The sequence below is a fragment of the Sardina pilchardus genome, chromosome 11 (assembly GCF_963854185.1).
Source record: "Sardina pilchardus chromosome 11, fSarPil1.1, whole genome shotgun sequence".
NCBI lineage: Eukaryota > Metazoa > Chordata > Actinopteri > Clupeiformes > Clupeidae > Sardina > Sardina pilchardus.
In genome coordinates, this window is record NC_085004.1 from 25,135,411 (window position 1) to 25,148,189 (window position 12,779).

At 44.5% G+C, this 12,779-nt stretch overlaps 1 long non-coding RNA gene across 1 annotated transcript in view; it reads right to left on the reverse strand.

Moving 5' to 3' along the window:
• LOC134095249 (uncharacterized) overlaps positions 1–11,773 on the reverse strand; it is a 14,021-nt gene extending 2,248 nt beyond the window's left edge. The window contains exons 1-2 of the long non-coding RNA XR_009940557.1: positions 11,453–11,773; positions 7,430–7,571 (exon numbers count right to left, since the gene is read on the reverse strand). This is a non-coding gene — a long non-coding RNA (uncharacterized LOC134095249). The remainder of the gene's footprint in view (positions 1–7,429; positions 7,572–11,452) is intronic.
• Between the last annotated feature and the right edge of the window lie 1,006 nt (positions 11,774–12,779).

Below are 12,779 nucleotides of genomic sequence, written 5' to 3' on the forward strand. Positions count from 1 at the left end.
TAGTTCACAAAGACTTTTTGATGTATCTGGAGTGGAGGTGGTGCTCACGGGGGAAGATATGGGGTGAGTTGTAGGGCTGGGGGTTATGAGGAGTGTTCTGTACACTGCATTCATCAAAGAGACTCTGTGTTTTGGGGTGCTTTTGGGTCAGAGCTTTCTGGATTTGGCTTTCCTTACCCTCATCCCATTACATGACTGTGCTTCACTGATGCAATGGATCACAGGGAGCTGGTGAATGGTCTGAATTTGTGTGTTTGTGTGTGTGTGGGGGGGGGAGGGGGGGGGGGGTTATGTGTGTATATGTGTGTGTGTGTGTGTGTGTGTGTGTGTGTGTGTGTGTGTGTGTGTGTGTATGAGTGCATATATGTGTGAGTGTGTGTGTGTGTGTGTGTGTGTGTGTGGCCAGCTGAGGTCCAGGAAATGTGAGTGCTCCGGGCTGCCAAAACAGAAGCAGCTGATGTGCCTATCCACCCCAACAGGTGTTCCATGGGCCCCCACACAACAGTCGGCCACAACTTAACCCAGGAAGAAAGGGTTAGTGGTGGAGATGTGGGGGGGGGGGGGGGGCAAGCTAGTGAGAGGAGGGTGTGTGTGTGTGTGTGTTTGTGTGTGTGTGTGTGAGGGAGGGGTAAGCTGGAGGTTGGGGGGGGGGGTGGATTTGGAGTCACAGTAAATAAGTGAAAGGGCCTGCGATCTCCCCAATCACAACAGGGGTGTCATACACACCACACACACACACACACACACACACACACACACACACACACACACACACACACACACACACACACACACACACACACACACACACACACACACACACACACACACACACACACACACACACACACACACACACACACACACACACACACACACACACACACACGTCACAGGGCTCGACTGGGGGCTCAGACTCGGCCCCGAGGAGACGCACTATTGATCCAGGCCGCCAAGAAAGCCAGCTGCCATTAAAGCTGTGACAGTGGAACTGTACCACATCGATCGGCAGCGCAGGAGGCTCATGGTATTATTTATGGTGGAGGGAGGGGGGTCGTAGAGAGAGAGAGAGAGAGAGAGAGACAGACTGACAGAGAGAGAGAGGAAAAGAGAGAGCGAAAGAGAGAGAGAGAGGAGCTTCATCCACCACTCTCTTATGGCTGGTAATTGATGGCAAGTGGAGCCTTGCTTCCTCCCCTGACCCCGGCCGCACCGCCAGTCAGATGGATTGCGGCTAACACAATTATGATTGATATGATCAGATTACACCTCGCACGACATGGCAGCCCCGCTCTGGCGGCCCACACAGGGCCACTCACCAGCGCCTGTCGCGGCCCTTGCTTACTGCTCCCAAGTGGAGGAATAACAAGAGAGGGTTGTGTGTGTGTGTGTGTGTGTGTGTGTGTGTGTGTGAGTGTGTGTATGTGTGTGTGGGTGTGTATTTGCCTGTAGATGTGTGCACAATGTGTGTATGGATGTAGAAGTAAAGCGTCGTTCAGACCAAGAACGATAACTATAACGATAACAGGGAAAAAATATTGTTTTAGCTCATGAATGATAAAGTCCACACATAAACTATAATAACTATAACGACTTGAAGAACGATATTGTTGGTGATCACTTTCGGAGCGATTTTCGGGAACGATAAAAACGATACGAACGATAAAAAGCTGACAGCCAATCAGGACCTACCAAAATTTAGCCATCACCTTCATCAACACAAAGAGAGACTTATTTTTGGTCAGTGTAGGCACTTTTATCATTATAGTTTTAATTATCGCTATAGTTATTGTTGTGAATTGTCGCTATAGTTACTGTTGTGAATGGCCCATTGCAAAAAAAACCCTGCTGTGCTTCATGGAACCAATTCAAAAACGTCAAACTAGGTTGCTGAAAATGCGTAGCAAAGTTACAGAGACTCCTTTTCAAAGTTGATAATGTTATGTCCCTCTCTCTCATTTTCTTTCCTCCTTCGTAAGAGCCTTAAAACTGAGGCTATATCTGTTCCACACGTCTTGGTGTTTAGCTCCCGTGGCGCGACACGTCTGTATCGACACCTCTGTGCTGGATGAGCTGCCAGTGCAGTTGCAGAAGTGTGCGCGTCTGAATATTTAAAGGCCTACAATCAGCACCAATCCATATCACTTTGTCACATGAGGTGCTAAAATGTATTGGCAACTGATCCAGCCCGACTTTATACTCCAGCGGCTTCTGACGCCACCATAGAGCGTCTACCCATGCTTAAATCTATATCCTGTTCCATCCCATCTTCCGTTTAACACAACGACTATATTACTGCACTGTCATACATAGACAACCCAACAAACAATACAGCCATCCACAGCAATTGCATACATATAAGAGCACAAATGTGCTAACATTGGGCATTTAGTGGCACTGGTTGGATGGTCAGTGGATTCATGGCCAAGCTAGCCAACAATGCTGGGATATGAATGCCTTGTTGTTTGTTTGTTGGGTCATTTGTTTGTGTGTATAAGCACAGGTTTTTACATCTGTAAACAAAGTGGCTGTGTCTCTCCATTCCTCGATGAGCAGGCGCACACAGGCTAACACAAGGCCGTCTGTGCTCCGCCAGTGACCTGCATACCGCTCACAATCCATTTCTTTATGTTTTATTATGATGTGGCTAGCTTGTGCTTTTCCACTGATAATTAGGTTTTGCTCTGGGAACCCATAATGCAATTTATGCATTGTTTATTATACTCGCCCAGTGCATAAGTCACCCTGTCATCTGCTGGGGTTAAAATGCCATAATGGCCGCCCAAAAAAGGATCTCTTTATATTAAGGCCGTTGAGTTTCTGCACTCTCATGGCATCTTGTCTTATGGGGAATTAAGTTAGCTTAGTTGTTGAAATAGCTTCCTATGAGCCCTAAATTATAATGACAGGCCCTTTAAAATCCATTTTCCCCACTCTGATTAGATTTAATGTTATCATCACTGCCGCACAGATATGTCTGTGCTTCATTCATATTTCAGAGGAAAAGCATAAATCCTGCAAATTGGTCCCTGTCTCTTCTAGTTAAACGGATTGAGTTATAGTTCTTTTAAAGACTTCACTACACTGACTGCAGTGCATTATTTGGGCTTTTCACATTTATACCCTGTATACATAGACTCTCTCTCTCTCTTTCACTCTGTTCCACATCATACAGATTTTCTTTGTACATTAGTATGTTATTTTCAAAATTTAGTTGGAATGTGTTATGCTGATTAAATTATAGCTTTGTCACTCTCTATGTATTGCAACTACAGGCTACATGTGCAGCTGTCAAGGATTTAGATAAATGTTCCTTTCTCTCCATCTCTCTCTCTCTCTCTCTCTCTCTCTGGCCAAGGCCGAGCTGGCACACCTCAGCTCCATTCACAGTCATTGTTCTCTGCTACCAAGTGTTTCTACCAAGTGCACCTGGAGTTCTGGTGGGGGGATTGTATAATTGCTGAAGTATAATAACTCGTTTTACAGGCCTCGCTGGGAACAGACCATGTGATTGAAAAGTGGAAAATATTTGAGACTGGGTCAGTTTACACACGCATACAGACTCTCACTCTCTCTCTCTCTCTCTCTCTCTCTCACACACACATACACACACACACACAAACACAGAGAGAGAGAGACACACACACACACACACACACACACACACACAGACACACATACAAGTAGGACACACAACCCATTATAATGGCTTAATCAGAAGGCTATAGAGCTGCCCATTTTTGTTTTTGAAAAACACACTTGATCTATCTATTGTACAGTAATATCACAAGTGTACAGCACACTAGTGGCCATAGATAATCTAACTGTGAGGGCAAAAAAGGGCTGACGTAGCCTGTCAGATCACAGTCTGCCATCATAGATTGCGCTTATAAATGACTGATGTTCAAAGGGAATTATAATTTATATGTAAATTAAATATTCAAATCTTTTAAAAAATTCATTTATAAACTAAGGATAGATTAAGGAAAGGTACATCAGTGGTAGATATTAGAGATCATCAATATGTGTCTTGTTGTGAGTACCCCATATACAACTCCCGCCTATAACGTAAGTGATACAAATTCAAATGTTACACTAATAGTCTTTGCAGGTATGAGGAACTGAAGTCTGAGGAGGCCTCTTCTTTATTTAAATGCAGTTCACATTGATTCAAATTGAACCCGGCTTGAACAGCCTTCTTGTTTCTAATTTCAAGATGACGCTCATTGCATGATTTCATCTGATGACACTTGAGAGGTGTTCTTTGAGAGGTTTGATTTTCACATGATGTCATTACATTAAGTTCAGACTCAATTTGTGCAAGCCTCCCCCTTTCTGTTAACTGTGTTTTACAGTGAAAAAGGCAGTACAATCCATCGACATAGCTGGCATTGTGTGGATGAATAATTGAACATGCCTGTTCTCCAAAGTTAATAAGGTCTAGTTTTGTAATGTCGGAGGCTTACATTGACAAACGGATTGCATTTACTCTTAGCTGCCGCACTTATTATCAGTAACTTGTAATATAAATATGCAAATCCTGTGCTTGAACTTTACAATCTTCGGTTGAGGCTATTCATCTCTTTAAAGCGCTCATTTGCATCGGGAGAGCAGCCATGCATCATGGCGTGTCATTTTGAAAGCAAATATTAATCAATTTTGTGTCGTGAATTCCCCCCTCAAGCGGTGCACTTTCTTTGTTTGAATGTTTTTCTCTTGTTCTCATTGTTTAAAGCCATACATGATAATTCACATTTTAGACAATAAATAAATGGAGCTCGCCCCTTGTGGACCAAATGAAATTAGCGAGGGTGTTGTCGACTATAATTTGTGGCTGCTGTGCAATTGATTTGAAGCTGAATCATCCAAGGGCTGTTTGAAATGTCTGTCTCATACTTCTAGTCTCCACTTCACATAACCACATGTTCGGTGCAGCTACTGTAGGTTATGGACTATGTCAGGGAACGGCAACAATATTTTTCCAACCAGATCATAAGTGCCCGTTGTGATTAACCTGTTTTACTGGCAGAGGCCTGGGTGGACAGGGTTACTGGAAGTGACTCACTGTGGCATACTGTTGTTTCATGACTGCACCATATTCTTTTAGTCAGTATTCCGCAAGGCAGGCCTATTTTCGGCTTCCCAGGCCTGGTTTATTCCCGACAATGTTGAAAATACTTCTGACGTCGGTTTTATAAACTGTATTGCAGGTTTAAGTATATTAGAATATATAGACAATTGTGGAACTCACCCGGAGGTCTGACACTGTGTTTACATTTATGCTATTGTCTTCCTTTCCCTGAGTGTTTTTGACCCTTACTGTCCTGTGTCATAATCCCAATAAAGACGCTATTCTGGAACTTGGTTTGAAATGCTCCAATGAAGCTTACTGACCTTTGCCAAGTTTGAGTATACAAATGTAAAATGAAAAGGCCTGTATATGTGCACTTTACATATGTGTAGATCCTGGATATGGAACGCACAATGTATCCAGTGCAGTAGGCTTTCTTCTTCATATACATTTCAACTCTACATAAACCTCCTTGACAAGACAAGGCCTGGTTCAGCGATCAGGTCAGTGACACTCAAAACACTCATCATCGAGCCGGAGAGACAGCAGGAGCAGAAAGCCACCTCCCCTCATACCCCACCCCCCCTTCCCACACACACACACACACACACCCCTCCTCTCTAAAAAGCCCTGAGGACCCAGGCCCAGGCACATACAGTCAGACAAACGATGATAAAGTGATCCTCGCGCCTCCCTGACAGCCGCGGTGGCGGCGGCGGCGGGCACCCTTTCACGACGCCGTCCCTAATAAACCCCCGGCCGCCTCCCACTGGCTCGCACACGTCCGCCCGAACTCACCTTTTATTCTGGCAGGTAAATAAAAAGCCCAAAGCCTGTCAGCAGCCATTTCCCTCGGCTGTCGTATGACTGTTTATTAAGGCTCACCACAAAGGAAGGGCTGGGGAAGGGGGGTGGGGGCATATTTCACCATCTCTGATGTGATTATGATGGATGGTCCGGCGGTGACTTTTGTAATGCATAATATTTAAAGGCGTCAGTCTCCAGCTCTTCTCGCTCAGCTTGTATTTTAGAGTGGGTGATAACCTCAAGAACTGCAGACAAGAATATGAAGCCTCTGAAAAAAGGTGAGGGGGATGAATGAAACGGATGAGTATTCTGTACTTGGTGGGTGCTTTCCCCATATGGCGCTTGGATTCTCTCCCTCTCTCTCTTTCTCTCTCTCTCTCTCTCTCTCTCTCTCCACATACAGCTCAGTGAGACTTACGGTGGGGTGGAGGGAGGGAGAGGGGGGGCAATGTTTGATTGGAGGAAGCGGTGAAAATGTGACGAGACCGAAGGGGGGGGGACCGCGCAGCGGAGATGCGCTCGGGAGGAGAGGTCAAGCATGTAATATCAGCGAGACATCACTCTTGCTTCCAGCAAACAATAGGCCCCTGGAGGAGAGCGCGTCCAGCTCCTTTCAACAGCAGTCAGCCATTTCTTTTGTTAATTATAGTCATATTGTGGAATTGAAGTCTGTTGTCCTTTAACATATTCCTCTTTATTTTGAGGCCCTTTTTTCTCAGGTAATGGAATGTCAGCCTGGCGTGATTCGTACATGTCGCGGTGCGTTGATCAAAGTGACCTTTGTCTCCCCCGGTGCTCGCAAATCAATAGGTGCAGTCAACAGCGCTTGACAGATGAAGGTGCAACATATAATAAATGACAATCCTCACTCCTGGCAGCAAGACCATATCTGACAACTACTGTTCATAGCAGTCATTTTCAAACAATGCAAGGCCTGTTATGTTCAAAGTAGGCTTCATTTGCCCACTTCTCTTTTTACACAGCTGCTGATATTACAGGGGCCAGAGTTTGTTAAAGAAACACTTCACACATACACACACACACAGAGAGACAGACAGACACACACCAACACCACCACCCCTCATCACTCGTCACACACACATGCAGACACACTCGAGTCCTGAAACCTTAGGAAGCCTGTCCCAGCCGAGCGCTGACAGAAGGAGTGGTATTACAGTTGTAGTTTTTTTTTATTATTATTGTTGTCCTTCAAAGAGAGCTTATATTGAAAGCAATTTTCCTCTTAAGGTGGCAAATTGTTCTCCGAAAATGGTGACTGCCGTCACTGCTGGGAGTGATTGGCAGGGCCACGGTCAGTGCATGGCGGTATAGGGGGAATCAAAAGGATTTCATACCTTGAAAATGGGGAACAGAAGAAAAAGCCCAGCGCATTTTAAAAGATGTGTTTGTGCAAACCGAGTGTGTGAAATTTCACACCCAATTCACCCTTGCCACGAAAATGGCTGCTGTTTTGCGTCTCCAGGTGTAGAAATGAAAACAGAATGCCTGAGTGGAGGTTTTTTTCTCAAGAAAGGAACAGGGGGAACAAACCTCATTCAGATCAGGGGTGCCAGGTTCATTGTGCAGGCTCCATGGTGGGCCCGGGGAACATTGGAGACTGGCCTCTTTCTCTGTGTTCCCCAGCTTTGTACGGATCAAGAGGATTTGTTGCAGCTGGCAACCTTCCAGTCACCTGAAACAAAAAGGCAGAATGCTGAAAAACAGGGACCTTTGGGGGTTTGTGTAAGGCCTGTGCAAACATTCAGCAAACTGTAGTATTGAGATTTCATTTTTCTGTTATGTCTATTTTTCAAACATTTAGTATAAGTACCTCGACAGTTATTAAATGAATAAGTGGCATAAAGGGGTCTCTAAGCTCAGGCTGAGGTGGCCTTAACGTGCCTGAAGGAAGTCTCTGGCTGCACAGACTGTGTCCCTGGCACCAAGCTCCCTCCCCTGGGTCCAACAGAGCCAACAGGTCGCCTCTGAAGCTAATTACCCTGAGACGTGACATTTCTCTCCTTATGGATGTGATGAATTATGAAAGTAGAAAAGTGCAAGACCCCTCACCTCCCTCCCTCCGCCTCTAATAAACATGTTTGTTTTGGGTCAGCTCAACCTCATCCATTAACTGTTATTGTTGTCGCCCAAACATTACATTGATTCAATTTAACACCAATCAATTTCAAATGGTTCTGACATTCAGATATGACCTTAAAGCGGGGCGATTCATGAACTATGATTAGGATTAAACTTTTGCTAATGAGGTGATTTTTCTTCCGCAGGGCCATCCGACAGGAACCTAACAGGAGTGGTCAGTAAAAATTAGATCAATTGTTGCAAATGAAACAGGTTTAACTTGATTACGCCTGCACCCGCTAATTTGAGTAATTAATAACCTCCCCTCCGCCAGAGCTAGCAGTTTATTAATAACAATCTATATATGCGCCCCCGCTAATGAAATAGCTGGGCAGGTCATCCGTTAGCCAGGTAATGTCATAATCAATGGCTCCGAACATGTGTGTTAATTAATGCCATTATTAATTGTTACAGTTATACTTGAATGCTACATGCTGTCAGACCCCTTTGTCCCTATTATGTATGGCAATCAGTGGATTGAAAATGGCAGATCTAATTAGCTATTCAGCGGGCAGGCTGGGAGGCCAGCGGAGACCGTATCAGCTCTGACAGCTGGCGGGCCGGAGCGCCGCACACATTGGGCCGTCGAACAAAACCGGCATTATCCACTGCCCCGGGAACAACAGGAAAAGGGATGTATTGCAAACTAATAAATACATTCACAGCGCCAGGCTGCCATATCGCACAATGGGCTGATGAAATGGCTGCTTGATGCCTTTGTTTGTGTTACAAGCAGTGTTTACGCGTTTAGCTATGCATTGGTTGGGGTGGTGGGAGGTTGGGGTGGGGGTGAGAGGGGAGGGGAGGGGGGTCACCCTCTCAGCAGAGGAATAAAACAAGCATCTTTTCAGATCATCTCCCCTGCATCTCTGTCTTTCAGGGCTATGTGGCATAGTATTGCATTGTTTTCCAGGCTCTCTCAGTCCTATTGTACCATGCTGGAACTTGAGCGCATGCCATGAAAAACAAATGACTTTTCATTTCAAAGGGAAAACATTTAGCATACATTATTTTTTTAAATGTTTTTGTCACTTCTTTCATGCGACAGAGAATACACTCATAGCCTGGCATAGCAAGACTTTAATTCTTATCAGAATTTGACTCTGGTAACACACCATTTGAATTTGATTATGGAACTTGTTTCAACCTTGCCTGGAAGACAGCCTAATTTCCCCAGCCACACAATTTGAGGATATCAAATGGCCAAATCGCTGTTTTCTTTTCATCTTTTAAAATGATTGTGTTGTCAATAACTAAATAATCTTGCATAACTGATGTGATAGCGGAATCTAAACATTCCCTTCTCCAGCAGCTATTTTGTTGTCAACAAAATCAACTCAAGCACGCTCAAGTGACTTCTTCACTGTTGCTCTTGCTCATCTGTTCATGGTCATCAACGCGCAAATCCCGCCCCAAACGATTTGATTGGTCCGACCATACAGTATCTTAACTGGGCAATGGAGCGAGTCCCGGTCGAATTTCCTGCCCTCAAATTTTGTTGGCGGGGTAAATTTGGGCTGGCTTCCAGGCTAAATACACTCTCAACTGCTGCAAGGAATCCTTTCCATGACGGTCACATTAGTCTCTGGGATTGATGATACATGCTCACCACAATTATTAAATCTCTCCCTTCAGCAAATACAATTACATTACATTTGGTTAATCACAGAGCAATTAAAAAGTCAATCATATTCATGAAGGAAAAAGAGGGGAAAAAGAGATTTTCTTTAAGGAGGGGGGTAAGATCTGTGTGGCACCAGGCGTGCGCTGGTGAGAAATGAGCTGCTGGAGTATATAGGGCACATTTCCAACAGACACCAGACAGATGGTAAAGAACCACATCCTGTAACCGCACGCACATGATTACCGTGCGCAGAGCAGGAACTGTGGAGGAAAGTTGTTTGGTGCAACACACGTGTAGATACACACGCACACACACATACACATGTACACACACGCACACACACAGACACAGACACACAGACACACACACACACACACACACACACACACACACACACACACACACACACACACACACACACACACACTGATACACACACAAACACACAAACAAACAAACACACACACACACACACACACACACACACACGCACACACACATGTTGTTTGAAGAGCAGCTTGTGTCGCAATGCACAGAACACCTGTAAATAATGCAGTGTTAAAGAAGGCATGGCGACATGGTGGGGTAGGGTGGAGGGGGTGCACAGGTGTGCTCGGCTGACACGCCAGTCCCAACATATGTCTCTCTCGCACTGCTTTTAGCACCTCAGAAGTGTCAGATATCAGAAAATTCTACATCTCGCCAGAGGTTTGACTCAGTGGGGCAGTGAAAATGTGGTGGTTAAATGTGGGAAGAGTTGGGGAATTTAATCTTAAATCTCTCTCTCCCTCTCCCTCTCTCTCTATACAGTGTAGTGAGGGGTAATAAAATTAACAGGGGGGAAAACATGACACACCTGAACGAGAGATATGACTTTAAAATATGGCATGCATACTGCTGATACACTCCCACACCTGGCACTGCAGTGAAGGAAGAAACATCTGGTGGTAGTTGCTGCCGAAGCTATTAATTCTATACACAGCTTCAATTTAATCATCTTCCCATATTTGGAGGGCTCTGATAAAATAACAAAATGAGTCTGTGTGTACCATAGGACACGTAGGAAGAGTGGTAGCCAATAAGGGACTGCACATTCAGGTTTCTGGAAACTGTTAATGACAAGAACTTCTGGAAAGTGTTTAAGCTTTTTAACATTACTGAGAAGTGCAACATAAGCTGTAGCCTACAAAAATAGGATTCCATCCTTTCTTTTGGATGTGACTAGGTGACGAACAAATAGCATCAAAACCCATTTACTTGGGACGTGTTTAAGTAGGCTAAATCATATGTTCTCTGCCTCTATATTACAATACATTAAACACATAATAATCAGCTTCAATTCAATCATCTTCCCAAATTGGGAAGGCTCTGATAAAATCACAAAACGAGCCTTTGCACCATAGGACACCTACGAAGAGTGGTGGCCATTCAGGGACTGCACATTCAGGTTTCAGGAAACTGTTAATGACCAGGACTGTTCTGGAAAGTGTTTTAGCTTTAGGTCTACTCAGAAGTGATGCAACATAAACGAATAGGATTTCATCTTTGCTTTTGGGCGTAGCTGGGTGACAACTATATAAATAACATCAAAACCCATTTCCTTGGAATCTAAATCATATTAATTTTCTGTCTCTAGGCAATACATTAAAACATATAGGCCTAATCAGTTGGAGAGGTTAAAACACCATCTAGCCTGAGTGGTACATTGGATTATGTTTGATTGGCTCGGGATGGTTCTCTCTCGGCTCCCTTTGATGTTTAGTGTCGGAAATCACTGTTTTCCTGTTGCCTGAATGGGCTTAAACATTTACCTTCACTCGACGTCTGATAGGATTTCTTTGTTTACGGGCCTGCCTTCTCATGGGAATGAACGTGCCCAGAGCTTGTGCGAGCTGTGTGTGTGAAGTCCCGCCATGACGATGTGTCCAGTGAGTGAAGTGTGAATAACCCCTCAGACAGGACCCTATTTTGATTTTCTTTTTTTTCCCTCTCTCTCTCTCTCTCTCTCTCTCTCTCTCTCTCTCTCTCTCTCTCTCTCGCTCGCTCTCTCTCTCTCTCTCTGGGTTGTTTTGTCTGTGCCAGTATTCAACTGATAAGGCAACAAAGTCCCTAACGTTAAACTGTTACATTTCTCCAAGGGTTTGGATGGGCCCTAGGTGGGAGGTAACCATAGACCTAAAAGAAACCCACGGGCTACCGGTGGGACACTCGCGGGTTTAACGTAAATACAGCCCGGCCCAGAGAGGTCCATCTGCTTTGATTTTATTTAGCGACTTCCCCCTAGGGGCATGGAGCTGGAATGAGAATAACAATACTTCAGCCCATCTGCTCCTGTAGTGCCAACCCCGGCTAAATTAGCACACACTACGACTGACTGGCATATGCTGTGGCATAAAGCTACAAGAGGGTATTGTGTGCCAGCTGTTGTGTTGACAAATACTTATCTGGCACTTCTGAAGTCAGCTTGCTAAGCTGGTTTCTGGTTTGATGGCAGGCCTAAATAGAACAAGGTGTGTGAAAGAGTTCCTGAGGGGGAAATGCTTGTTAACTTGATTCTGATTTATTTCTTTGTATCTCTCTTTTTTTACCCCACAGGGAATCGAATAATCGGCAATAGAAGTCATATACCTGAACGGTAAGCAACGCGTAAATTCTGCCAAGTTCTTTGACAAAACACACATAGGCCTAATTGTTGACTGTGATATAAAACAAATAAAGTTCTGTGTAAGTGTGGGGAAATTCTGAGGGAGAGGAAATCCTTTTAGCTCTTTATTTTTTAATATTGTGTTAATTGTCTTGTAGTTTTCTGGGCAACTCAGGCATATTTTGTGACTTAACGTTTCAACCATATGTTCTGGGCTATAAACATGACTTCATAGCTTTTTATTAAAACAAGTAATTATTTTTTTCAACATAATTGGCCCAACTTTTAACATTAAACCTCTTTGTCTCCTATCTGTCTGCTGAACACATTTCTCCAGAGGTTTCCAACAACCACCTAGCAGTAGCCTACCCATAGACACCAGCCAAAGGTAGAGATGTTATTTAAAGGCTACGAAAAGGCCTGGGAGGTGCCCTGTGTCAGGACTCGGTGTGTGCTGCTCCCTGGCCCCTGCAGGACCTTTGGGACATGAGTAC